At 42.4% G+C, this 8,891-nt stretch overlaps 1 long non-coding RNA gene across 1 annotated transcript; it reads right to left on the bottom strand.

Moving 5' to 3' along the window:
• Positions 1 to 1,685: 1,685 nt before the first annotated feature.
• LOC141993482 (uncharacterized) lies at positions 1,686 to 8,690 on the bottom strand. Its single transcript, XR_012640869.1, has 3 exons — positions 8,583 to 8,690; positions 6,456 to 6,535; positions 1,686 to 1,776 (listed from the first exon to the last, which is right to left on the bottom strand). It is a non-coding gene; the product is annotated as an uncharacterized LOC141993482 (long non-coding RNA).
• Between the last annotated feature and the right edge of the window lie 201 nt (positions 8,691 to 8,891).

The following is an 8,891-nucleotide window of genomic DNA, read 5'->3' on the forward strand; positions in this document are numbered from 1 at the left end:
TGGCTGTTCTGGTGGCTTTCTCTCCTGCTCATGTTTTTTTGCTAAAAATTTCAAAAGGTTTCATTTTCATTACACATCAGACCGCAAATAAACTCCAAAACCTCCACATTTTTTACATAAAGGAATTGTTGTTTTCCAGCAAGCCTTAGTTATGAGCACTATGTCATCTTTATGGACAGTGCCATGTTGAGGCTCCGGGGCTGAAACTTATGTCGCTGCTTCAGGAAAGCAATTTTATTAAGTGAGCTACTCTAACAGATAAGAAAAGTGGTGACAGAGCCCAGAGGTTCCAATGGGTGTTAAGACCTACAGGACCTAGTTTAATCTCCAAGTTAATGGCAGTGTTTCTCCGGAGGATGGAACAGATTCCCTGCCTCCTGGCTCCCAATCAGGATCCTGTTGTTGTGTGGCCTTGTATCTGTACTTATGATTATTCTCTGGCATTCCTCCAGTGGAGACTCTTCTGAACCTGGTAGAATGTAGCAGCCGCCACAGGAATGCTACAGGCAACCTTCAGGGCTTGGATCTCACAGCTGAGGTCTTGCGTGATCTCTGAAGGAATGGAAAACAGGAACAACTGAAGCTGCCTTATATGAAAGCAATTCTATGTCATTAATTGGATGCAGGCTAGCAGCATCCCAAGGAGCTTCCGTAAAGTCCTAATGGTGACTTTCTCTTGGAAGTAAGCCCCAATTAGTAGGTCATCAAGAAAATGGTAAATGTGGGTCCCTAATTGTCAAACAGCTGCATATGGGACCTCTAGTGCTTCCCCTGGGGAAAGGGGAAAGTCCAAAAATCAGGACTCTGTACAGTACGTGGGTACAGTTGTCAGAGAACCTCAGGAATTCCCTGTGGCATGGCCAGATTAAGATATAGAGTTCAATAGCTGCCACAATTGAAGTGAAGGTCACACCATACAAAACTCCACCAAAGGGCATTAGTAGTTTGATCTGAGATCTAAGACTGTCTTGTCTCCTTCGTATCTCTTGGGCACCACAAGGAAACAAAGAAAATTGAATAAACTCCAGTAAACACTCTCCTGTCACAGTGCTTCCTTCGCTGCAGTTCCCAAGGACTGTACAACTTGTGCTATGGGGGACTATGCATTTAAGGGCTGAGCTTCTCAGACAGAGGAAGAGTGCTTACAGCACTGGCTTCTGTTCCGGGGCTATTCTGAGGTTTGAGAAATTATACATCTGTTGCTGGAGGATTGGTGTGAGTCCACCTTGAATAATCTCCAAGGCCCACTTGTCCTTTGTTATGTGTTTCCATCCCTGGATAAAATCTCCCTACAGTCTGAGGTGTGCAGGTCAAGATATGTCACGTGCTAGCCTAGTGGCAGGGGAAGATGAGCTGCTGATGTACTCTCCCCTGAATCATCTCCTCCTCACCAAGCTGTTCCAGTCCCCTCACTTTGAGGCAGCCTTTCATGGTTCGAATTTATTGCAGGTTGCCATTAAATGCCTGCCTGTATGTGCCACTAAAGGAAACGATTTCTTAGCTTTAGCAAGACATCTCAAAGAGTAGGTGCTTGTCCTAGCACTGCCTGCAGGGAGCTAGGCAAACGGGGATATCTTTGAAGAACTGCTGTGTTGGGTCCCTCTGCTGCTCTGTTCTCCATTGCACTATGCGGGGTTCCAATACCAGGTGGCATTTCTGTAGCTGTGTCTAACGGCTATTGCTCTGGGCTGGTGGTAATTGGGGGATGGGACCCAGACAGCTTTTCTGTAGCAGCGTGGTGTTTATCCTTGCTTTCCTGATCACAAAGTGAGCTGTCTGAAAGAAAATCACAACTAAATTACTGGAGATAAAACTTCCATAGTTATTTAATATTCATTTTCATAAGTAAAAAAGCAGATGCTTTCACAAGAGCTATTCTTTATCTTTTCTTCTTTTATATTACCTTAAAAAAGCAAAGAAATATCAAATATGAGAAGGCTTTTGATCATCAAAGGTGGGGTTCTCAAAAGCACTCACACTGGGCTAACGCTGCTCACGTTCACTTCAACGGGTGTTTTCCCAGTGACTCATGGGAGCAGTTAGGCCAGGGTTGCGTGCCTTTGAAAAGCCCACCATAATTCCACAAATTGTACAAATAAAAAACATTTTCCCATTGTTCCTTCTGATGAATTCATCCCAAGCATTCCAGTGTGACAAATTGCTTACTGGGAGCAGAGTAAAATAGGATATGCCACGATAACTATGTATTGATACATATAGTATGTCATAAAATCATAGAAAATAGAGATTTAAAAGCAATCCTGGGCTACAGTACTCATCCCCCTTCCAATACAGAAACGTTCCCGACAGTAAATTCTTTGGTGCCTTCTCCAGTCTCATTGTTAAAGGCCAGAGGAATCGGGCATGCAGCGCTTTAGCTGTTCAACGTTTACCACAGCCTAATAGAACTTGTTTTGCAGAAATTTTTCCTCATAAACTGCTCAGTTTGCTTTGGCTTAGTCTCACCCTATTACTCCTATTTAAACACTTTGACCACCTCAGACAATTATACACTTCAGACACTCTTCATGCCAGTTTCACATTTTGGGAGCTATGAGAGAACCACCTAGGGGGTGCCAGTAACCTCCCCACCCCCTAATTCAGAGGCTCTCATTCTCCCCTCTCTTTACCCAGTGAATATCCTACCACTCCTGCTTCAGTGTGGCATCTGCTGTCCCATGAAACTGCTGCTCATCCAGTGGTGGCATCAACACAGGCAATGTTAGATGTGGTGCAGTTCCAGTAGTATTAGTAATGCTGGAAACTTTAGTTTACAACGGGGTCATCTAATCCTACCAACAACAGCTCCAGAGCTAGGCCAATGGTGGGAAAATTGCCATTTTAGACAAGACTATTGAGGCTCCCAATGCAATTATCTTCCTAATTACAGGAAACCTACTTTATTGCAGCTTCCTAGGTCACAGAGTTTTGGCTGCTGGTGCTCAGTGCTGACTCCATCACATTACATTACATTTTCCATTAATCGTTCCCCTCTTTTCTTACTACTTCCTGCTCATCTTCCAATTTATCTACTTTTTGTGGGAATGTAGTGCCCAAAACTCAATATGGCATTCCAGGTGGGGTCTCAGCAGAAAAGAACCAACAAGGCTCCATGTATTCTGTAGCAAGCTGGATTTAAATTGTACATTAAAGATCCCTAGATTGTGTGCCAGTGTCCCTAGATCCTGCAGTGAAGTCTTTAGATTTTGTAACACTCGAGTAGAAATTCTGCAGCAGCTTCATTTTACAAATGGAGGTTTTAAGATAATTGTGAAAATGAATTATAGAGTTAGCACGGCCATCCATATGTTATTAATTTTTATATTAAATTCAGGTTATTTTACACTGTTCCTACATGTTCTGTATGCTGCATCTTGTCATGTTTAGGTTCCAGAGTTAACACCCCATTGAGATGAATGGAGCTGTTCACATTCCTCAGAGCTATTGCTTCAGGCTCTCTGCAAATGAGGCAGACAGCACTGTATTGGTTTGGAGATTGATAAGCTTTTCAATATTATCTTCAAAACCAGAATCTTTAGCCAGATTCTTTGAATATTAACTAGATCCTGAACAAGTAATAAGTAATGCACGATGTAGCATGTTAACATTTTATTGTAACTTTGCCTTAATAAAAAGTTATTAAAAATGGTGAAATCCTGGCCTCATTAAAGTGAATGGCAAAACTTCCATTAACTTCAACTGGGCCAGGATTTCACCCACTATTTTTAAAAGGAAAAGTCGAGATTCTGGAACATGGTTCTGTAGGGAGAGATTAATTCTGATCTTGTGGAATACCTGGGGCCCTGACTATAGAGAGAAGCTATTACCCCTCCACTCCATAAAATCATGTCTCTATAGGTACAGTCCAAAATTTCCCTGCCTGATTATGCTGCCATGCTAAGGGCTTGAATGTGGGATGTGTAATGTAAGCATAAATCCCAATGATTTCAGCCAGACATATGCATGGAACACATCTCAGGATCAGGTCCTTAATTCCCCCCCCACCCCAACTCCTTCACTGTAGCTCTTTTTCGGCAGTAGTGCGCCTGAAGAATCACCTTCCTTTCTCTGTACAAGTTTATTATTTCCCGGTTGTTTCAGATTGCAATTTTCCCAGTTTAAAGTGTATCTTACTTTGACCCTGATCCAACTCCCACTGAAGCACATGGAAGGCCTTCACTTGGCTGCTGCAGAAGTTGGATTGGCCTTCAAAGAAGTGATGAGAGTTTACACCAGCAAGGAACAATCATGATCATCTAGTCTGACCTTCTGCAGAACACAGGCCATGGGACTTCCCTGAAATAATTCCTGCTTGTCACCCTTGTCCTGAGTTCTTCATAATCCATGTACCCTTTTACCCACTGTTCTTTGTAAATCTCAGTTCAGCGCCATTCGCAGGTTTAGTTAATGCTCTGTTCATGCCTTCAACCAGATTGTGAATGAAGATGTTTCAGTTTTAAAAATGAATATAAAGCTCTCTGGTAGCCATAGGCATTCCCCTGATCACTGCCTCCCAACCCGTGATCCCAATGCTCACCCAGCACCACCCCGATATAGTGGAGGTATTATGGTATTCATACCCTTTGCTTAGAGCACATGCTCTCAAGCTTTTTTCTGGCAGGAATCAGTTCTTCTCAGCCAGGTTATCCCATGGGCACCAATCTCCCATTTGCAGTCATGCAGACCTTCTCCACTACCATTCACCAGTGCATAACAACCCCAAAGCAGCTGCAGTATGGGAAAGTGCTTTTAGGGAAGGATTTAAGATATTTTACACTTGATTTTAATGCAATTTAACCATTGGAAAGAATGAGGGGACCCAGATTTTTAAAGGTATGTCAGTACCTATTGCCCATTTAAGCAGTTCGATGCTTAAATACCTTAAAAAAATCTGGCTCATACGTGACCAGCCAGCAATCTATGGGCAGCCAGCAAGCACTCTGCCAGCCACAGCCTGCGCTTCAGAGCCTCTGGGTTCCAGCACTGCAGCCAGTTTTCAATCCAGGTGATAATGCTCAGAAGCAAATGTCATTTTTGAGTAACATTCCGTTGCCTTTAAGCATGTGCGGAGTGCTTTCCTGAGTCGGGATCCTAGAGGCCATCCCCCCAGCAGGAATTCTGGCTGAATCAATCTAGGGGACTTCACTTCCTGCATAGCGCTTCCCCACCCGCAACATGCTTCACAGCTCCTTGGGCACAAGCTAGCAAAGAAATTCTTTGTAAACTCATGCAGGGTGTTACCCAGGGTTCTAATATTCTCTCTCAGTAGGAGCAGGACTTTACCCTAGGAGCTTAAATACATTTTTCTCCTGATATTTGTTATTGTATTTTACTAGATAGTGAATTTATCTTTGCCAGACAGGAATTGCCAGGATTGGCCTTTTAAAAAACAGCAGTATCGCATTTGCCCATCCTTACCGGTGTTCTATTGTATTTCAAGAGCAATTGCCAAAGACTTAGCAAATGCAGGAGCCAATTCACTTAAGACCTTGAAAAACATATCTTACTTGGACTGAAAATTTGATGATCCAGTTCACATACTCCCATAAACTGTTTTTTATCCAAAGTGCCATATTACCAAAGGCTCCTTGCTTTATAACTTTCCATGCCTCTGTCCTTTACTTACCTTGTTAAACACTGATGGTGAAAGGGAGTTCAGTAACTCTGCCATTTTAGAAACACTATTGATTTTGTCTCCCTCTTCATTTATTAATGGAACTACTTTCTCTCTGGTATTCCCTTTTCCCTGATATAATTGTGAAAGCTCTTTTTATTCCCACTAAGCCCCTCTGCTCTCTCAGCTATCCTTATCTTTTCCCTACAAGCCTTAACTGGCTGTATATTCTTGTCTAGTGCTTTTCCCCTTCTCCATTTGCACTACAGGTTCTTTCTTTACACTTGTATCTTTCAGCAGGGTTTTGTTATGCCACTTTGGATGCTACTTGTCCTTTTAGTTTATTCCTCAGTGGAACAGTAATGTGGTACAATTTTTAGCATGCCACTCTGGATACTCCAGCTCTCATCTACACTTATGGATTTTAACACTTCTCCCATTACACCTTGCTTACACTTGCTAAGGCCCTGATCCAGCAAAGCACGTGAGCACCTAGTTAACATTAAGTTTGTGAGAAATTCCATTGAAGTCAATGAGAGCTTCTCATGAAAGATTTCAGAGTAGCAGCCTTGTTATTATAAGTTTAAAATATTGTGTGCATAATTTTTTTGGCAAAGAATTTTTAAATTTTCTGGAGCAGAATGCCCTCAGGAGTAATGTGGGAAAGATAGTTATATAGCAAGAAAGAAGCCTCATAGCCTGACAGCACAAGCCCCTCCATATGTATACCAACCACTTTCATATTTGGTTAAGTCTAATTTCATAGTGACATCAGAAAAAAGTATTTTCTAGTTTCAGCTCTCTTCCATTCAAACAAGGATCTCCAATTAGCTTCACTTACCAGAAGTTTAGCTTGTTCGGGCAGTGAAATTTGTTCCCTCTTTCCATCTGGATACCTTAGCATCAGCTGTGCCTTTGGTCCTAGTGTAAAGTAAATTGCTACAGGTTAACAACAGGGCATCTGAATTGAGCTCTTTTGTACATTTAGATGGTGTACTTCACTCTAAGGGAGAAGAGGATTAGTGAGTGGAAATTAACACACACAAAAGTCTTAAAGGTGAGCTGCAAAGCTTGGTCCATGAAGATGAACTTCTGTTACATGTATTTTTTAATCAAAATCCCTGTTTTCATTATTTTTTTTTAAGTTAAAACCAGTGACTGATACCGCTCCTCCCCCCCATCTCCACAGGGAAACCACAGCAAAGGGAATTTATTATATTTTATAATATTCTTTCGCAAAAAGAAAAGGAGTACTTTGTAAGGAGAGTGATCACTTTAGATAAGCTATTACCAGCAGGAGAGTGGGGTGGGGGAAGAACCTTTTGAAGTGATAAACACCCATTTTTTCATGGTCTGTGTATATAAAAACATCCTCACTGCATTTTCCACTTTTATGCATCCGATGAAGTGAGCTGTAGCTCACGAAAGCTTATGCTCAAATAAATTGGTTAGTCTCTAAGGTGCCACAAGTACTCCTTTTCTTCTCATGAAAGAGAGCTGACAGACCAAGCCCTAAGTTTCAAAACATCATAACATTTTATGTTGTAGGTCCTGAGTCAGCAAAGCACTTAAGCATGTGAATTCAATGAGACAACAGTTCTTGAGTGTTTCCCAAATGTCTTGCCCTTCCACAAATCTATTACAATTGCATTTACATAGATGGTAAAGTCAAGTGCATTAGTCGAACCATTCAATAGCTGAAGGAAGAATAGTGTGAAAGTCCATAAGGGAGCCAGACAGCCCTTGCCAATGGGTGCAGGCTTCAAGTATGTGACCTACATCTTCTAACTATCCAGAGCGGCAACGGAGGGAGTCACAAAGGCCCCACCTGTAGTTAGTAGCAGCACATCTGCTCACTCTGCATGTGAAGCAATAAGCTTCACCCAAAGATGGCATGGAAGTTCAAAACTGGGGGCCAAACAGTTGGATCTGCCATGAGATAGGCATTGGATATGTTTAAAGTTTGTTCGTGCCACCTAGTACACCATCTGGAGGTGATATTGAGGTTCCTTAAGGGAATTGTCCAAACTGGGTGCCTTGAGCTGAGATGGTGACTCAGTGGATTGAACATAACCTTAAACAGGGTTAGACATGGCATGTCTTGCATCTTAAAGAGCAAATTCTGGGGGTGATTTGTCATCGGTCGTTGGCGGGCAGGATCGAACCGGGGACCTCTGGAGCTTAGTGCGTGAGCCTCTACCGCATGAGCTAAAAGCCAACTGGCTCTTGGCTAAGGCTGTAGAGCAGATTCATTTAACTCTCTCTAAGTGGTCTTGGTGCCACTAGATGGGACAGAACACCACACCCAGAAGGTGTGTGGGTTACACTTGCTTGCTTCCATCTGGAAAAGTACCCCATTGTTTTGGGTCATGGCTGAGGTAAAAATTATGGAGCAAAGCCCATTCCAAAAGGTCATTTTGATCTGATTTCAGAGTAGCAGCAGTGTTAGTCTGTATTCGCAAAAAGAAAAGGAGTACTTGTGGCACCTTAGAGACTAACAAATTTATCTGAGCATAAGCTGTTGTGAGCTCCAGCTCACTTCATTGGATGCATTCAGATGAAGTGAGCTGTAGCTCACGAAAGCTTATGCTCTGATAAATTTGTTAGTCTCTAAGGTGCCACAAGTACTCCTTTTCTTTTTGATCTGACGTTCTGTATCCCCAGGTGGTGTGGCTGCTATTAAAATCTCCAACATAGATGGCAGGGTATGGGAGCTTAGGGAGAATATTTGAAGTAGGCCAGGGCCAGTTAGGGGCCTTGTCCACATTTGCAAAGTGAGCTGCACAGCTCATCAGTACAGCTACCTGTTACAAAAATATATAGTGATGTTCTCGAACATAGAGAACCACCAAATAGGAAATGCCATGTATTCATTAAAATTTAAGAAAGAGGACTGGCTTGAGGGCACTGGACAGTGATACTGGACTATTTCTGTTCCATGTGCAAGAAAATGCAAACAAGTACTTACCATGTCAAGTGGTCTGCTAGAGGCGCAGAGGCAGCTGCCCAGCAGTCAGTGGGATTTCTGCCATTGAATTTGGGAAGACAGTCTTTTTAATGTGAGGCTTGTGTTTTGCAGTTTTGAGTGCTGCACCCAAGTCATTCTCGAATACAGTCCTGACATCCATCCAAGCGAAGTTCATCCAACCGTTTTCATGCCTGTGTTGAACCAGAGACCACTACCAAAGCTATGGATAAGGTCTTCATAGAAACAAAAGGATCAGACAATGTTGTCTCACCTCACATCAGTTCAGTTTTCAGATTAGGATTATTTTCT

Source organism: Natator depressus, chromosome 9 (genome assembly GCF_965152275.1).
Source record: "Natator depressus isolate rNatDep1 chromosome 9, rNatDep2.hap1, whole genome shotgun sequence".
NCBI lineage: Eukaryota > Metazoa > Chordata > Testudines > Cheloniidae > Natator > Natator depressus.